Below are 18,910 nucleotides of genomic sequence, written 5' to 3'. Positions count from 1 at the left end.
ACGATGCTTGAGAGTTAAAACTTACTGATGTTATGCCTGTCTCCTCTCTTTTTTTGTAATTTTATAATTTTGAAATTTTTTAAATTGCGTGCTTTTGTAATTTTCCTTGTGCACTAGATAAAAAATTGAATAAATACAATGAATAATTCTATTTACATGTTCGTTAAACATTTCTTTTTTGATTCAATCAATTCAGTGAGCACAGTTGCGAGTGCTGCACAAGCATGGGGGAAATTCCGACTCATGTAAAATCTGACTTACTTAGAATTTCGTAGAATGCAACTGTTACGTAAGTCGGGGAGTGGCTGTACACAGTATTCCTAGATCAGTCTTACAATTGCCTTATAGGTGGAATTATGATCTCCCTATCTCTACAAGCTGTTTTTCAGCAATCATTGATAAGATATAATGGGCTTGCCCAGTTGTCATCTGCTGCTCAAAGAACTTTTCATCCACCTATATCATAACTACCAAATCCCTTTCTTCTTTTGAATTTTGCTGCATTACAATATAGCTACCACTTTCTTGACCATTAGCATTAGTAGAGGCATATGATGCAAGAAAGCAAACTTATGCAGCATCAGCCAAAAAAAAAAAAAAAAAAACTTCCACTTCACCCCTCCGTTCATTCGAAATACCTGTCCAGCTGAGCCTTAAATTTATTTAGGCTATCAACTTCCACAACAAGGGATGGAAGTCTGGTCCACCAACCAACTACCCCCTGGCTAAAGGCAAATTTCCGCACATCTATCCTACATCTGTCTTTCCTCAATTTGAATTTATGCCCTCTCAGGTGATTATTCTGAGCAAGAGGAAGAATCCCATCAGCATTGAGCATGCTCAAACCATTCAAGGCTTTACAGTATTAGCATTAGTAATGGCCGCATGGTGCAAGAGAGCCTATGGCTTATGCTGCACCAGCCAAAAAAAAAAAAAAAAAAAAAACCCTGAATAAAACAATGATAAAAAATAAAATAAGATAAATAAATAATAATAATTAGTAAAAGAAAAGGAAATTAAACCTATCATCCTATTCACTTCCCTGACCCGAAGGTACTATCCAGATGACCTTTGAATTTTCCCAAACTGTCAGCCTCTGCCACCCTGTAGGCAACTTATTCCAGTAATTTATAACTCGTTGGCTAAAATAAAACTTCCTGCAGTTCAATCTAAACATTTCCCCCCGTAACTTGAATTTATGTCCCCTAGTTCTAGCATCATTTATAACCTTGAAAATTCCGTCCTCATTCATTTTACTGATGCCTCTCACAGCCTTAAACACCTCAATCAAATCTCCTCTAAGGTGTCTAATTTCCAAACTCTGCAACCCACATATTTGAAGTCCTTCTTCATATTGACACCCTTTTGCCGATCTCACCAGGCGAGTTACTCATCTTTGCACCCTTTCAAGAAGCTCTATGTCTTTCTTTAGGTGCGGTCTCCATTCTTGAACACAGTATTCCAAGTGTGGTCTAAAAAAAGCCTTATATAATGGGATTATCATGTCCCTATCTCTACTTGCAAAAGTTCGATAGGACACCATGGACCTTCCTTGCAACCTGTTTACAATGCTCAGAGAATTTCATGTCTGACCGTATCATAACACCCAAGTCCCTTTCCTCCAGTACTGGGTTTAGTTGAACTCCACCAAGTGAATAAGTTATTTTGGGATTACTGTTTCCCAAGTGTAATACCTTACACTTTGTTGGATTAAAGCATAGCTGCCATTTTTCTGACCATTTCTGAAGTCCATCTAGGTCTCTCTGAAGAAGCTCAGCTTGACAGTGATCGTTAACTACTCTGCCAATTTTAACATCATCTGCAAATTTAGACATCACGCCCTCTATCCCTTCATCGATGTCGTTTGTGAAAATTAAAAACAACAGTGGTCCTAATGCCGATCCTTGGGGAACCGCACTTCTTACATCAACCTAGTCTGAGGAATAGCCATTTATCACAACCCTCTGCCTCCTGCCCTGAAGCCATCCTGCTATCCATCTAAGGATTTTCCCAGTGATTCCAACCTGTTCCAGCTTATAAAGCAACCGCTCATGTGGGACTGAGTCAAAAGCTTTTGCTGAAATCTAAATAAACAATGTTGAAATTATTCCCTAAATCCAGCTCGTGAGTGACGGTTTCAAAATAGCGAACCAGATTTGTTAAACTTGATTTTCCCTTTACAAAACCATGCTGAGTATCCTTGAGAATTTCAATTCGATCCAAATAATCCTGAATTCCACCCTTGATCATTGCCTCCATGATTTTCCCTACCACTGAAGTCAGACTGATAGGTCGATAATTTCCCACTTCACTCTTAGAGCCACCCTTATATATTGGAGATACATTGGCACTTTTCCAATCCAAGGGAATCTCCCCAGAGTCTAGTGATGCTCGCATAATTAGCCTCAATGGTTCAATGCACTTATTTGCTACCTCCCTTAAGATTATAGGGTATATTCCATCAACTCCAGGAGTCTTGCTGGCCTGTAGGCTCGAAAGTATTATCATTAAATAATCTTGCGAAATTTCAATATCATTAATTACATGTTTTTCAACTTTGCTCCCACAATTTCCCATTGCCACAAAAGGTTTTTCATTTGTAAATATAGATGCAAAATAACTGTTGAGTTCATCTGCAACGGCAGCTGGTGTATTTAATACTATTCCTTTTCCCTTACGTAAAGGTCTGATCTGGTTTGTCCTGTTCTTCTTGGCATTTATATATGTGAAGAATTCCTTATCCCCCCTCTAGTGATTTCTCATAAACTGCCTTTGCCTGTCGAACCTTTTCTGTGGCTCTATTACAGATCATCTTGTAGCTGTTATAGTCTTCAGTACTTTTTATTGCTCTAACTTTTCCATGCCACCTTTTTCTGCTCAAGTAATGTGGCAACTTCACTATTAATCCAACTTGGAATCCTCCTCATGGAGTATTTTTTTAATGCTATTATATATGCATTCAAGGCATCTTTGATTAATGTTTTAAAAGCATACCACAGTTCAAATGTATTCATTCTCTGTGTGATATCTACCCAGTTAATAGAGGCCATATAGTACCTTAAGGCATCATAATTTCCTTTTCTGAAATTAAAACCCATTCCTTTGCCTTTTACTGCTGCTACCTCTCCCATCATCATCCACCGTAGAACTCCGTGATAACTTCCTTCTACTGGTTCCTCTACTGTCAGCCCTGTTATGTCATCTGATTCATGGGTGATGATGTGGTCTAGGATATTCTTTTCTCTAGTACTTTTCCTCACATGTTGATACAAATAACAGTCATCTAGTTGATTTAAAAATTTTGTTCCCCATGTCGAGTTCCCTTCCCATTTACTCCAATCAATTAGAGGCAAATTGAAATCACCCATAATAAGACATTGACGCTTACTTGCCCATTCCATTTGCATGTAGAGGCTTTCATCATAATCCTCACAATCACCTGGCCTGTAGATTACTCCTACTCGCATTATACCTTTGTTTCCAACTATCTTACACCATACAGATTCGATATTAGCATGTGAAACGTCCGAATCCGGGAAAGCTATCATCACACTTAGGCTGCTTCTGATAAGAAGCATTACCCCACCACCCCTTCTATCTACCCTATCCTTCCTAAATACATTATACAAGCAGTACTGAAACTCATCATCCCCAATTTCCGGGTGGCACCACGTCTCCATAAGTCCTGTTATGTCCTCGTTACTTGTTTTAACCAGCAGTTCGAATTCGCTCATTTTATTGACGACACTTCTAATATTACTTTATAAACAATTAAGAATTACTGTTCTTGTATATTTAACAACCCTAACACAACCCTTGAAGATCTTTAGGCTCTCTTCCCCGGCATTAGCTACCTCCACACTTGAAAAGTTTCTGTCTCCAGAACATCTAGATAATATGTCCATTTGGGGTAACAGATAAGAACTCTTGAGGTATGTGCAAGAGTTACTTTAACCAATATTATCAGATAAACGCGTGTCAGTATTACCCACATACCCCCTAACTAGCAGTTTCCCTGAACCTTTAAGGTATCCTCAATAATACTGGCAAAAACGTTTGCACCACATTTGTTTAACTGTATCCCGTCTCTACAAAACAAATCCTTTCTACCTAAAAGTGTGGGCCAAGCTGATAGAAATTTCCCCACTAAAGCCTTGCAGAGTCCTTCAAGTCTTGAGTTAATCCACAAGGCTTTTAACATATAATCCCTTCTATCGTGTCTGGGCAGAATTGCAGACACATAGACATTGTGGCCTAGCTCGCGGCATTTCCTCAGTATGGTCCTGTATTTTTCCAACAAATTGTTAGATCGTGTACGTTTAATATCATTAGTCCCCACATGAATAATAATATTCTCTTTACCCCCTTAATTAATAGTTGTTCCCGGCAGACATACCCTGGTTCTACTCCACCTATCCTTATTATAAAAAATATTCCCCCTTTCCCTGACAATGGAGTCTCCTAATAAAACAATGTCCTTTTTAACCAGAGTAGGTTGCACTTGGTTTTTCTGTTTTGAGGCTCAAATCGGGTGTGCATCACTTGATAGATTGCTGGAGTCTTGAGTCCCTGACGAGCTCCCAGATACATTATTCTTGAGGGCAAGCGCCTGTTTTTTCAGGGACTCAAATTGTTCCATCAGTGCACCAAATTGTAATTTAAGATCAGTGGACTCCTTACATCGTTCACAAACAAAGGAATCCCCAGGTGAGCTATGATTAGTCACCAGTTCGACCTTGGAAAACATTCCACAGGATCCGCAACGGATTAAATCATGATTCACCCGTAAATCACAATTGGCTATTTCCATGTGAGACACGATACCCTGTGACATGTTTAAGGCATATCTCGTAACTACCATTATAAAATTAGCTAAATATCAATGAAAATTAACTTTAAAAAATTATATCTATAATATTATTAAAATCAAACTGTTACAGGAAAACCTATAACAAAATAATCCAACAATATCTAAATAAATCAAATATTTAAAAGCACTAATCAACAGTCCACTTAACTGATATACACCTATATCAAATCACCTTGCCGGCGCCTAGTCTCCAGACACTGTAATTTGCAAAACTTAAGCCTTTCTTCGTAAGAGCAACCCTTTGTTCCATTCACTAATCTTGTTGCCCTTCTCTGTACTCGTTCCAGCAGCTCTACATCCTTCTTCAAATAAGGCCTCCAGACCTGTATACAGTACTCAAGGTGTGGTCTGACCATTGCCTTATACAAGGGAATAATCACCTCCTTATCCCTGCTAGAAAAATTCCTGTATATCATTGACAAGACACCATGGGCTACTCTTGTAACCCATCTGCACTGCTCAGAGAACTTCATATCTGCCTGCACAATTACTTCCAGGTCCTTTTCATTCTCTGCCACTGTCAGTGTAGTACCACAGAGTTGATATGTTGCTCTGGGGTTGCTGTTTCCCATATGTAGTACTTTACATTTGTCAATGTTACACTTCATTTGCCACCTCTCAGCCCATCTGCTCAACCTTTCCAGATCCTGTTGCAGCAGCATAGCGTCAGTAGTGTCCTTAACAACCCTGCCAACCTTTGTATCGTCTGCAAACTTGGACATTAAGCTTGATATACCATCATCTATATTATTTCTAAATACAGAAAACAATAATGGACCCAACACTGAACTCTGAGGGACTCCACTAATAACATTAGTCTGCGATGAGCAGTGTCCATTGATTACCACTCTCTGTCTTCTCCCCCTCAACCACCCCTTTATCCATAGCAGCAATTTGCCTCCAATGCCACACTGCTTCAATTTGTGCAGCAGTCTTCCATGTGCAACAATATCAAAAGCCTTTCTAAGATCCAAGTATATAATATCAAAGTTATTCCCTGCATCCAGTTCTTTTGTGACTGCATCATAGTATCCAATAAAATTCCTCCTCTAAGTCCATTCAACAAACCTTGAAGGAGGGCTGCTTGGCATCGTTAACTCTCCTAATCTTTTCATCATCTGAAAATTTTGTTATTGCAACCTCTCCCTTTGTGGATGTTGTGTGTGAAAATCAGAAACAGCAGTGGTTTAAGAACTGATCCTTGGGATCTTCTTCTGACATTATACCAATCTGAATTATATCCATTAATTACAACCCTCTGCCCTGCAGCAACCCTGCTGTCTATCTTAGAACCTTGCCTGTGATCCCAACTTGTTCTAACTTACATAGTAACCTCTCATGAGGGACTGAGTCAAATGCCTTGCTAAAATCCAGTTAAACTATGTTGAAATTAGTCCCTACATCCAGCTCATGAGTAACTGTGTTGAAGTAATTAATCAACTTATTTAAACATGATTTTCCCTTAACAAAACCATGTTGTTTGTGTTTTAGAATTAAGTCTATCTAAAACGTTCCTGGTTGCACTTTTAGTCATTGCCTTGAAGATTTTCCCAACCACTGAAGTCAAGCTGACCAGCCCATATTTACTCATTTTGCCCTTAGAACCGCCTGTATGTATCGATGATATATTGGCACATTTCCAGTCTAAAGGAATCTCTCTGTAGTTAAATGAAGCCATCATAATTAATCTTAATGGTTCAGTGCATTCTCTGGCCACCTACCTCAAAATTACTGGGTATATTACATCAACTCTTTTTGGAACTAACTTCTATCTGTTGATTTGGAAGTGGGTAGTTTGAATAAATTCAAGGAAGAAGTAGACACGCTATAGGAGGGGAGGAGATATTCATACTTAGTACATTAATATTATTAGAAATTGACTAATTTTATTTCCAAAACATTTTAGCTGTTGACCAGTGTAATTATCTAGTTTATTTAAAAATCTGTTAGCAAATTGAGTATTGCACTTGTTCATCCTCATATGAAACTGTGGCCAAATAGCACTTTTATATAAAACATTCAGACATACTTGAACACATTTAAACAAGGTCATAGCTGCACAGGGGTAACTATCCTGTGGCCATACCAGTCAATAAGGGTGAGGCAGCATTTCTGCCTCATGTTTTGTTGCTGTTTTTTTGTTTATTGTATGTTAGCCAATGGGTAAAATGTAGTTATTGAGGGTGTGACACAGCATTTTTTGCCTCGCAGCCTGTTGCTATAAAATTTCTTCAACTGAGACATGATTCTTGTACAGTGAGTTTCAGTATTAAAAATAAAAAATTAAGTTAAATGAATAAGGGCACTCATTTTTCATTAATAATGCTTTTAATTTATATTTAAAAAAAAAAAAATTGGATCCCCATAGGAATTGATGTTTATTTTTAATATTGTGGAAATTAATATAGCAAATTGGATATGCATTTTTTAACTGTGAGGTTAATTGATGTATAGTAAACAAAACTGCTTTACTAAGAAAGTTTTGTTTACTGTACATACTATACATTTTGGAGAAGTGCAGTTCATGTTTGAATTTCACTTATGAAACACATCCTAAAGATTATTCATTATCTGGTTTTATTGATTTATATCTGTTTTTTATTGTATCATATTATAATTTTTACCATATGAAATATTGTAAGCAGTGTCTGCTTGCAGCATACACTATGCATTAACTTAATCCTCATGTATAGCACCACTTCTCTCTCTCTCTCATGCATTGTAAGCAAGCTGCAAGGATATATGGCTCTCTATATGATTTATTGAAATTTTTCAGGTAGTGGGAAGTAGTCATTATCCCTCTCAGTAAAATGAGATCTTATGAAGAGGGATAATATCAGGAGACAGCATCTAAAGAAAGATACAAAACTTCTGGAGAAGGTGCAAAGAAGGGTGACTAGATTGGTGAATAGCACTTAATATTATCTCTGAAAAACAACTTAGATTTGTTGTGCAGAGTCTTGGCAACTGGAGAAAGAGATTGAACTGAGTGTATAAAGCCTCGAGAGCAGGGAATTAGTAGAATGAATGAGGGAGTAATATTTTCACTGGTGTATGAGACAAGAAACAGAGGGCACAAATATAAAACTTTGGAGCATAATGGATTTGATCTTATGTGACGTCTGCCATTGGGCATTGTGTTGTGGAATGTTAGTTGCATGCAAGTGACTCAAGAGAGCCACTTGCATGCAACTAACATTCCACAAATTGGCAAAATTCAGAGAAGAATTGCATAGTCACCTTTTGACTATGAGAATAATATAAGAGAGAGGGATTTTTTTGGCAGGTATAGAGTAAGTGCTTCTCCTTACATTATTATGCTATTTTAACACTAAGTGTTTTTTATTTCCTATTATTGATTACCAAATGTTTGCTTATAATTACAGAATACCAAGAAAAGTGCATTCTGTACAATTTATGTAAATTTTTAACTAATAAACATTAAAATTAAAGGAACTTACAGAACTAAAATAATTACTTTATATATAAGTTATTGATGTAGGTCCGTATCACTTGTGGTCCACAGAAAATAGTTGGCAGTCCAGATGCAGACCACAGATTGACAGTTTATTACACCTGCAATAGATAATTTGCAGTGTCAGTTCATGTATTATCTTTATCAGAAGCTATTATGGAAGAAGAAAGAATTAATGTACAGTGGTCTTAGTTGGAGAGCTGACAAGTGCAGAAAAAAATTTTCCTCGGCATCTAAGAAAATTTGAAATACTGTATTTTGCATTTTAACAATTCCTTGTAGCAGTGCTAAAGGTGAGAGGATATTTAGCCGGATGAAAGGAAAAAAACAAAAACTGAAAAAAGAACTTCCTAACATCTAAGTCTACACAGCAAGGTTGTTAAAAACAAAACTTTGAATTTGTATTTCAGAAGCAGGCAGGGTCTAAAACAGTCAACTAATGGAGTGCCTCTCACCTGCCTAATCCTAATAAAGAATAGAAAGGTCACTGAAATTTATTCATATTTACAAGGAAATTGGAATAAACAAATTCTAGAAAGGAAGCATAGTTTAAGCAAATAAATAAATAAAAAGTGAAATCAAAGTAGCATGTAAGATAGAGTACACCCAAAATAAACATACATGCAAATGTTAAAGTCATACAAACGTTAAAATTTATTGACTGGCAAATCTAGATAATGACTTTTCCTAAGTGGTGAAAGAAACATGGGAGGGAAAACTGTTTGAATAGAACCACAACAGTAGCATTAGTAGAGGCATTTGATGGAAGAAAGCAAGCTTATGCAGCATCAGCCAAAAAAAAAAAATAACCACTTCCACTTCACCCCTCTGTTCGTTCGAAATACCTGTCCAGCTGAGCCTTAAACTTATTTAGGCTATCAACTTCCACGACAAGGGATGGAAGTCTGTTCCACCAACCAACCACCCGCTGGCTAAAGGCAAATTTCCGCACGTTTATCCTACATCTGTCTTTCCTCAGTTTGAATTTATGCCCTCTCAGGTGATTATTCTGAGCAAGAGGAAGAATCCCATCAGCATTGAGCATGCTCAAACCATTCAAGGCTTTATACACCTCTATCAGGATCGCCTCGCTGGTGCCTAGTCTCCAGACACTGTAATTTGCAAAACTTAAGCCTTTCTTCGTAAGAGCACCCCTTTGTTCCATTCACTAATCTTGTTACCCTTCTCTGTACTCATTCCAGCAGCTCTACATCCTTCTTGAAATGAGGCCTCCAGGCCTGTATACAGTACTCTAGGTGTGGCCTGACCATTGCCTTATACAAGGGAATAATCACCTCCTTATCCCTGCTAGAAAAATTCCTGTATATCATTGACAAGACACCATGGGCTACTCTTGTAACCCATCTGCACTGCTCAGAGAACTTCATATCTGCCTGCACAACCACCCCCAGAGGTCCCTTTCATTCTCTACCACTGTCAGTGTAGTACCACAGAGTTGATACGTTGCTTTGGGGTTGCTGTTTCCCATATGTAGTACTTTACATTTGTCAATGTTAAACTTCATTTGCCACCTCTCAGCCCATCTGCTCAACCTTTCCATATCCTGTTGCAGCAGCATAGTGTCAGTAGTGTCCTTGACAACCCTGCCAACCTTCATATCATCTGCAAACTTGGACATTAAGCTTGATATACCATCATCAATATCATTTATAAATACAGAAAACAATAATGGACCCAATACTGAATCCTGAGGGACTCCACTATGGTCCACGATGAGCAGTGTCCACTGATTACCACTCTCTGTCTTCTCTCCCTCAACCACCCCTTTATCCATAGCAGCAATTTGCCTCCAATGCCACACTGCTCCAATTTGTGCAGCAGTCTTCCATGTGCAACAGTATCAAAAGTCTTTCTAAGATCCAAGTATATAATATCAAAGTTATTCCCTGCATCAGTTCTTTTGTGACTGCATCATAGTATGCAATCAAATTGGTGAGGCAAGACTTCCCTTTAACAAAACCATGCTGTGTCCGAACTATAACTGAAGTCTTGTCTAGATGATCCTGCAGTGCTTCTTTAACCAGTGCCTCCATTAATTTTCCGGGAACAGAAGTTAAACTCGCAGGTCTATAATTATTTGTGTCAGCCTTTGATCCTCCTTTGTGAATTGGGGTCACATTTGCACATCTCCAGTCCATGGGTACCTCCCCTGATGCCAAGGAAGCTCTCATAATTATGGCTAAGGATTTGCTTTGCTTACTTCCTTTGCTGCCTCCTTTAATATAACTGGATAGATCCCATCCACCCTAGTTGCCTTTCTTGTGTTTATCTTCAACAAATTCTCCTCCACTTTACTCTCAGTTATTACAAGATTCTCTAGCTTACTGCCAGAGGTGTATTCAACTCTGGCATTCCCCGCGCTGAATAACTCCTCGTGTGAATGTCGATGCAAAATATTCATTTAGTTTGTTAGCTATCTGAGCAGGATCATCAACAGCTGACCCATCGATATCAAGTGGACCAATCTGATTCATCCCCTTCCTTCTAGAGTTTACATAAGTAAAGAACTCTTTGCTGTTTTTCTTTGCATCCCTTGCCAAAGATTTCTCGTAATCTGCCTTCGCCTGCCTAACCTCCTTTGTAACTTGGTTACAGATCAACTTGTATCTGTCATAGGCTTCTGTGTCACGTGTTAATTTGTATGTATCCCATGCATTTTTCTTCTCTGCCATATGTCTCATTAGTTCATCTGACATCCATTAACCTTGAACAATATTTCTTAGTTGGTATGTAAAGCTTAGTAGCTTCCAAGGTAAGTTCTTTGAATGCTTCCCATTTTGAATTTGCTGTTGGTAACATCATCAGTTGGTCCCACTGTATAGAATATAAATACTGTCTCAATCCATCGTATTTGCTTTTACAAAAGCAATAACCCTTCCCTTTACCCCTAATGGTAGTTACCTCTTTGAGTAAATCCCACTTCAGCACACTGTGATCACTGCCACCTAGTGGTTCATTTATCTGCAGATTCTTAATGCATGAAGAATCACTACTAATAATCAAATCAAGAGTATTACTCCCTCTAGTTGCCTTCCGAACATGCTGATATCATCCTTGAACTGTGATAATCATTTGGTAGTGTCAAGATTATCCAAGGCAAAACTTTGCAGACAGAAAAAATATATAAAAAATAAAATTGGAATTTATTATATTTTAATGCATATTGTACTGGCAAAAAATCTTATGGTTTAATACAAAATGTCTATATTGTTCTTGATAATTTAATTCCAAGACCAATGTTTGGATTGAAAACAATTTTTTTTTTTCAATAGAAATCTGTGAAATCTCCCATGAGTCAAAGGTAGCTATGTAGCTTGGTTTGAAAACTGGTTAAACATGGTTAATTCTACAATTTTAAGGTTTCTGGGCATATTATTTTTTCCTGAACGTAAGAACTATGCTACCACAATGCAATGGAATTCCAAAGCCAGTATCTCAAAGGTCTCCTCAACAATATGCTGGATGGTTCATTATTTTTTTTATGAAATCTCAAACACGAAAAACTCTATAGGGAACCTATAGTACTAAGTACCGTGTGTGGGGTGAAGGTTGAGAAGATGAAAGAAGATACTTGTTGACATTAAACTTTAATTACCATAGAGTGTAATTTTCAGGAAATGTGTGAAGGGAGGTTGTTCCAGTAAACAGAAGTTGAAGGAATAAATGAGGAAGAAGAAAGTTGGTTCTGTGAGTTCAAAGTTGGAAAGAATGCTGACTGGTTGCTACATGTGTTTGGACTAGTTTTGATGAGGGGGGAAATTATAGAAGCTAATTCAGAAGAACAGTGCCCCTGAAAGTATATATAGAAAAGGCATACAGCAGAAACAGAATGTGTGTGAGACAGAGTGGAGAGACTCTGTAAGAGATGGATCATTAATTAACCTAACTGTGTCTTTACAATGGAGTCAAACTCCATTGTAAACAACTTTACAACCTGAAAGAGGTTGTGGGAGCACTACCCCAGATGTGAGAACAATATTCCATGGTAAGGTGGATTTGAAATTTGTACAGAGTGAGAAGCTGCTTAGAAGAAAGGCGATGCTGAGAGTGAAAGAGAAAACCCAGTTTTTTAGATACAGAGGAAGCAATATTTGTGACCTGCTTATGACAAGAGAGATTAGAAGTTAGGGCAGAGATAATAGAGATATGTCATCTTGTTTAGAAATCTGAGTGTCATCAGAGATAAGCATATGAGCAGAACAATCTTTTTTGTGAGATATAAGAGGACTCGGTTTTAAAAGGAGTGAAATTAACTAAGTTGTCTTTGCCCTCCTGCCCCTTTGAGAATTACCTGTGGATCATCATTTAAGAAATTAGAGTGGATATTCAAGAAGTTGAAGCTGTTTGTGCAGGGCAAGGTTTCACAAACTGGAAGGTGAAATGCAATGTGCTGTCATCAGCAAAACTATGGATAGGATTTCTAGTCAACGGAAAAAAGTCATTAATATACAAGAGGAAAAGAGTGGGAGAAAAAAATGGACTTGGGGAACGGCAGCATTAGTAAAGAAGTTAGAAGACAGAGGGCTGTCTACCACCACCTGCAGTGAGCACTCAGAGAGAAAACTTGATACCCAATTACAAAAAACAGTTGGCAATCCATAAGATGGAAGTTTATTTAGAAGACCTTTATGCTAAACACAATCAAAAGCCTTTGGAACAGCTGCTTGAGTTTCACCAAACTTTTACATTGAATTTGTCCATAGATTAATAAAATAAGCCAATATATCACCTGTGGATTGATACTGATTTGAATTCATATTCATCATCATTGGTTAGATGGAAGGTTTCTAGATAGTTTAGAAGTTGGCAGTTAATGGATTTCTCTATTACTTTAGAAAGAGTGGAAGTAAGTGCAATGCAATGGGATGATAATTGGATGGTAGGGATTTGTCATTCTTTTTAGGAACTGGCTGGATATGAGCAAATTTCCAAGCAAAACACTAGTGGAATAAGAAAGTGTTAAAAGATGACACAGAACAGGAGTAAGCTCAGGAGCACAGATTTTGAAAACAAGTGGAGAAATGCCATTAGGACCTGGACCTTTCTTGGCATCGATTGTTCAAAAATTCGACATCCTTTTGATGGAAGACCACAGGAGCCATTGAATAGGGTGTACTGGGAATGGTAGGAGGTGGTTTACCAAGATCATTAATACAAGAGTTAGAAGAAAAGTAGGATGCTATCAGGTTGGTTTTATCTTTATCTTAGGTGGCAATAGAACCATCAGGTTTTAAGAGAGGTGGGAGTAGAGATGGGCAAAATTTGCAGCCAATAGCTTTGGCAAGAGATCAGAATGCTTGATAATCATTTGGAAAAGAAGCAAGTTTTCTTCTCTCAGCCTGTTCAAAATGTAGTTTAGACTGAGTTATAACTGCTTTACAATTGTTGCAAACTTTGGTGTAGGCAAAAAATGAACCTGGAGATTTGGATGCAAACCAATTGCAATATACGTCATTGTTATGTTGAACAGCCTTAGCATATTTCTTGGAAAACCAAGGTTTGAATCGATGATGAGATTTTAAGGTGGAGTGTGGAATAAAAGATTTCATCCATACAAGATTAATTTCATTTACATGATCTGAGCGAATGTTGACATTAGATTTCAAACAATAATCTGACCAAGGAAAAGAAGAAAAGAAATCTGGTAGATTATCTTGTTTTGCATTTTTGTATGCTTAACAACATGAGATTGAGAATGGCCTCGAGAGAAGGTCTGTATTGGAGAAGAGGCCATCACCAAGTTGTGATCTGAGGTGCCTGGAGGACCACTCATCTCGACTGGCTTGGTCCCTGCAACTGGAAAACAGAAGCCAGCTGGATTTGTGAACACTAAAATCACCAAGGAAAATTAACTCACTGTTAGGAAAGTTGGATTGGAGAAAGTAAAATTTCAAAGAAGGAAAGTCAAAGAGTTCTAAGTGATTAGTGGAGTTGGAAAATTGATAGAGGTAACAGATGAATTTGACAGAATGGGGTAGAGAAATTTTAAGCCAGAGGAGATTCTGAATTACTAAGTCTCTGACTGTAATATCAGAGTGGACATATATACAAGTACCACCTTTTGAAGTGAAAGGAATCTATTGTGAATAATTAGGACAACTGAGATGAGCAGTGGTGGAATCAATTGGTAATTGGGATTCTGTCAGATAAAGTAAGTAGGGCTTGAAAGACTAAGTGGAAATGGACATCAATGAGATTGGAACTGAGAACACATATTTTTGAAATGAACACAGGTGTTTGAGGATTTATATCTTTTGACAGATAAGTTTGTTCTATTAATTTGACTGTTTATGATGTAATGTATTCAGTAGTAAGAAAAGGTGGGGAGGACATGTGTGAAGTAATGAAATTTATGGATGTGGTATATATGCTGCATGAATATATCTAGCTCTTTGACATAATGTGGCCTCTACAATGCCTTTCCTCATGCATGTTTCTCAGACTCCCTCCAGTCACCATCTGGCAGAGTAGTGGCAGCGAGATTATATATACGCTAGCTGACTGGATGCCTCCTAGAGTTTACCAATAGGTTCAGCCTGGTGGACTATGCAGTGGCTGCCCTGTGAACACAGTTTTAGATTTGTACCCTTAAAATGTAAGGACGATTGAAACTTGCCATGATGCTCATCATAACCTAAAATGACATCAGTCATATTGCATGATAGAAGAGTTGGGGGGGGGTTGCCAGAGATTTGCCCTGGAGGCCAAACATGGGTTTCACCACTTCAGGCCTCCAGTAAGCAGAGTGGTGGTATTTCAATTGTTGATGAGAGTTACCTAGGATTGCCAGGAAACACAGAGGTGTGGCATTCCTCTATATGTTGTGGATGCCATACCTCAATCCCTGCTTACATTGGTTCACACCTGGGTGGTCACCTCCTGTATACTAGGTGCTGTATTTCAGGACTTGTACATGGGGGATATACCCACGGTTACTAGCAGTCTCATAATCATGAAAGTGCAAGTGGTGATTTGGTTGTCACAGAATGACTGGACTTCACTGAATTTTGGTCCACATTTACTAAGTGTCGCCTAAATATCAGTTCCATCAGCATTTTGGATTCCCAAGTATGAGAAGCTGGGCTTGTCATACCAGAGAGAATGTCTCTGACAGCCTCAAAAACCAAAAATATTTTATACATATCCAGGGGCGGACTGGCCATTAGCCTTGCCAGGGAAACCCTGGTGGACTGGTGTGATTTTGGCCATAAACACTAGTATGAGGTGGTTACAAGTTTTCTCTGGTAAGAATTTTTGACCCAGCTGCCTCTCCACATATCTTAAATATCCAAAAATATCTTACTTAAATATCTGACACACACAAAGAAAATTTGGTGTGAAACAAAAAGTTTTCATTGGAAGGGGTAGGCCACAGTAAGAAATATTAATCTAATATTTAATGGAACTAATTGGTAACTGTATTCAAAGTAATAATATAGAATGTATAATTTAAATTTGTGCAGCTTTCACATCTAGCTAATTTGAGGTATATTAAAAAAAACAAAAAAAAAAAAAAACCAACATGGTTACTTCTACAGATTAAACACACAAACAGTTACATTCATGTCAGAAATTGAGATTGAAACTTTATTATTCTAACTATGCCAGAATAATAAAGATTAAAAAAAAAATACAGTTATGCAATCAGTGCACTGGTTGCAAAATTTATTAAAACTTTAGCAAACAGTTATAACGAAAACTGAATGCAACTAAATTAAATCAATGTCATACAAAATAAATTTATAAAATGCAAAAACTTTTAACTGAGAAAATACTGGACTTGTAAATGTCCAGTATTTTCTCAATTTATTTATTGGGTGGTAAGCTCAAATATTAGATCAGAACCAGACCAGAACTGGGCACCTGAATCAAGATCAGAACTGGACACCTGGCAACCCTACTCCTAACCTTATTTCTGTGGATATATTCTTTTTTTATAAAGGTTATGTTCCACTCCTATTTGCAGTTCACAATGACCACAGAAATGCATTGGTAATAACACATGATTTAAAACTATTGGACAAAGCATGGTATCACTTTTAATGTTTTCTGAATATTAATATGCTCACTCATATTAAGCATCTATCTAGAGTTACTCTTTGCATTGTTTATATTAACTTCTTATAGAGTGTTTGTAATAAAATTTTGAAGAGTACAAATCAGTTGTAAATACTATATGATGGCATTCATGTTAGGTCTTCTATTCACTTAATATAGGTGATCTTTTAAATCCTGTATATACAGAGGCAGCATATTATTCATTCTCAACTTCTAAAATTTTATATTATTAAGAATAAATATATATTTATTTCAAATTGTTTGTTTCTGTTAAAATGCAGTAAGTAGTTATATGTTATCTGTGCATATCTCCACCTGACCATAAAAATAATTCTAATTTTAGTGATAATGACAAGTCTGAAAGTGATGCCTCTTATAACAAGCAGTCTTAGCAACTTATCAGCTCGTTCTCCCAAGAAAACCAGGTGAATGTGATGGTACGCCAAAATTGAAATTTTAATCCTACAAGATATATTTTTTCTGTTCATACATGGTTATGTCATTTTGACTCCAGTTTGTTTACATTTTTAAAATATGGTTATGAAACTATATTTGGCAATTGATGAACAACCTGCCAGCACAGCTAACAGAGTAGTTACAATCATACTTCTACACCATGTGGAAAAGGCCTGCGTTCAAGTAGTGTATAGCAGGCAGCAACTTTCTTTGTGGTTTTTTTCACACCATGGCTGAATTAATTAGTATTGGCAAGAGCTGTATGGTTTTTCTCCCAGGAACAACCATGAAACCCTTGCTTTTCATTCCATAAACAACTGACCATAGAATACACAATTTCCAGATGCAGTATGTTAATGTCTCATAGCCTTCGTTGCCTTGGTATAAAATCTAAAACAACCAAGCTGCCTGATCATAATAAAGAATGAAGGGTCAATGCAATTTATTCTTATTTACATGGAAACTGGATCACACAAATTCTGGAAGAGAAGCACAGTTTAAAAAAAAAAATAAATAAGAACGGAGTGAAGTATCATGTAAGCTGTGATGTACTCACTGTAAACAATCCATGTAAATGTTAAAATTTGACTGTCAAGTCCAGATGAATGAATTTTGATAAGTAATTAGGAAATGATGCAAGAAACATGGGAGGAAAAATATTTTTGTATAGAAACTATTATTCATCTTCAGGTATAGTAACAAGATGAAAATGACATTTTTTTAGCATAAGATCCAATTACAAAGAAAATTAATAGGATGCTAGTTGAGAACTAGAAAAATGATTTTGAGTTGTAATAACTTTAATGATAAAAATTGATGATTAATAATGGATAGCAGATTGTTTTTGAAGCTTGAAAAGAAGTACGATGGAATTTCAACTGCTGCCCTACTTCAGGTATTCCGATAAGGGATAGGTGAAACCATGGTAAACAGCATTGTAGCTATCTATTAATTCAGTAATGTGATTCTGATTAATTGGTTTAGGGTAGGTGTTAACTTGCAGATAGGTTTATAGATAGTAGTTATATCATTAAAACAGAAAAATAAAACTGTGCACCACATGGTGAACTGCAAATGAAACAGTTCAGTGAAAGGAAGAATTAATCCACACACAATATATTCATTGTGCTGAATGAATTTTTCTAACTAATTCAATTTTGATATCTGTTACAAAGTCTGAAAATTTTGGAGAGTAGCTAGAAAAGCAACCATCTCTCACTTAAACTGACAGACAATGTGGATTTCTTGGGGTCTTGTTTGTCAGTTTAGGTGATAGATAGTTATTTTCTCTATGTGCTGTCTCCATAACTTTTGGACTTGTTAATGGATGTGACAGCAGCCTGAGCACAAAAAGAGCTTTTCCTGATGAAGTTACTGCCAGCAGAGAATCTGTGTGGTGTGAATTAGTTGGAAGCAAAGGTATAATGAGATTGGGAGTATTCTACAAACCGAAGAGTATGATGAGAGTCTCTAAATGCAGATGCAATGGGCAGGCAAGTGCGATTGTCTTATTATAGGTGACTTTAAAGTTCCTCATATTGATTGGAATAAGTGGGAGGGAAACTCACCATGAGGAAAAATTTTTTTAAGAATGAACTAGATGATTATTATTTATTCCAGCATGTTAGAGAAATTGCAAGGGATGAGAATATTCTTGTCTTCATAATTACTAATGGATCAGTTGATATCACAAGGCTTAAAGTACAGGAACCATTGTCAGGAAGTGATCACGCAATCTTCAGTTGGAAGATGAAGAAAACTGTTGCAGTAATTAAAGGTAAAGGCACGGGTTTTAACTTCAGAAGAGTGGACTTTGATGGTTTAAGGTGCTATATGGCATCTGTTAATTGGGCTGACTGCTGAACGAGGGTGAATACATTTGAATTATGGAATACTTTTAAAGCAAAAATCACAGAAGCCATGAACACATACATACCATTAAGAAAATATTGCAGGAGGAGGATGCTGAAATGGATGACTGCAGAGCTGGCTGGTCAAATAGAGCAGAAAAAGACAGCATGGGATAGTTA

At 37.1% G+C, this 18,910-nt stretch overlaps 1 protein-coding gene across 7 annotated transcripts in view; it reads left to right on the top strand.

Moving 5' to 3' along the window:
• LOC150079283 (ubiquitin carboxyl-terminal hydrolase 48-like) overlaps window positions 1–18,910 on the top strand; it is a 955,076-nt gene that overhangs the window by 36,169 nt on the left and 899,997 nt on the right. For all 7 annotated transcript variants that reach the window (XM_090382262.1, XM_090382266.1, XM_090382265.1 and 4 more), the window contains one exon: window positions 16,768–16,861. The gene's annotated coding sequence lies outside the window, so the exon portion shown is untranslated. The remainder of the gene's footprint in view (window positions 1–16,767; window positions 16,862–18,910) is intronic.

This window comes from Mastigoproctus giganteus, chromosome 10 (genome assembly GCF_048544385.1).
Source record: "Mastigoproctus giganteus isolate SK-2022 chromosome 10, ASM4854438v1, whole genome shotgun sequence".
In the NCBI taxonomy this organism is placed as follows: Eukaryota; Metazoa; Arthropoda; class Arachnida; order Uropygi; family Thelyphonidae; genus Mastigoproctus; species Mastigoproctus giganteus.
Note: the sequence above shows the minus strand (reverse complement) of the source record. Positions and strands in the feature narration are given on the sequence as shown.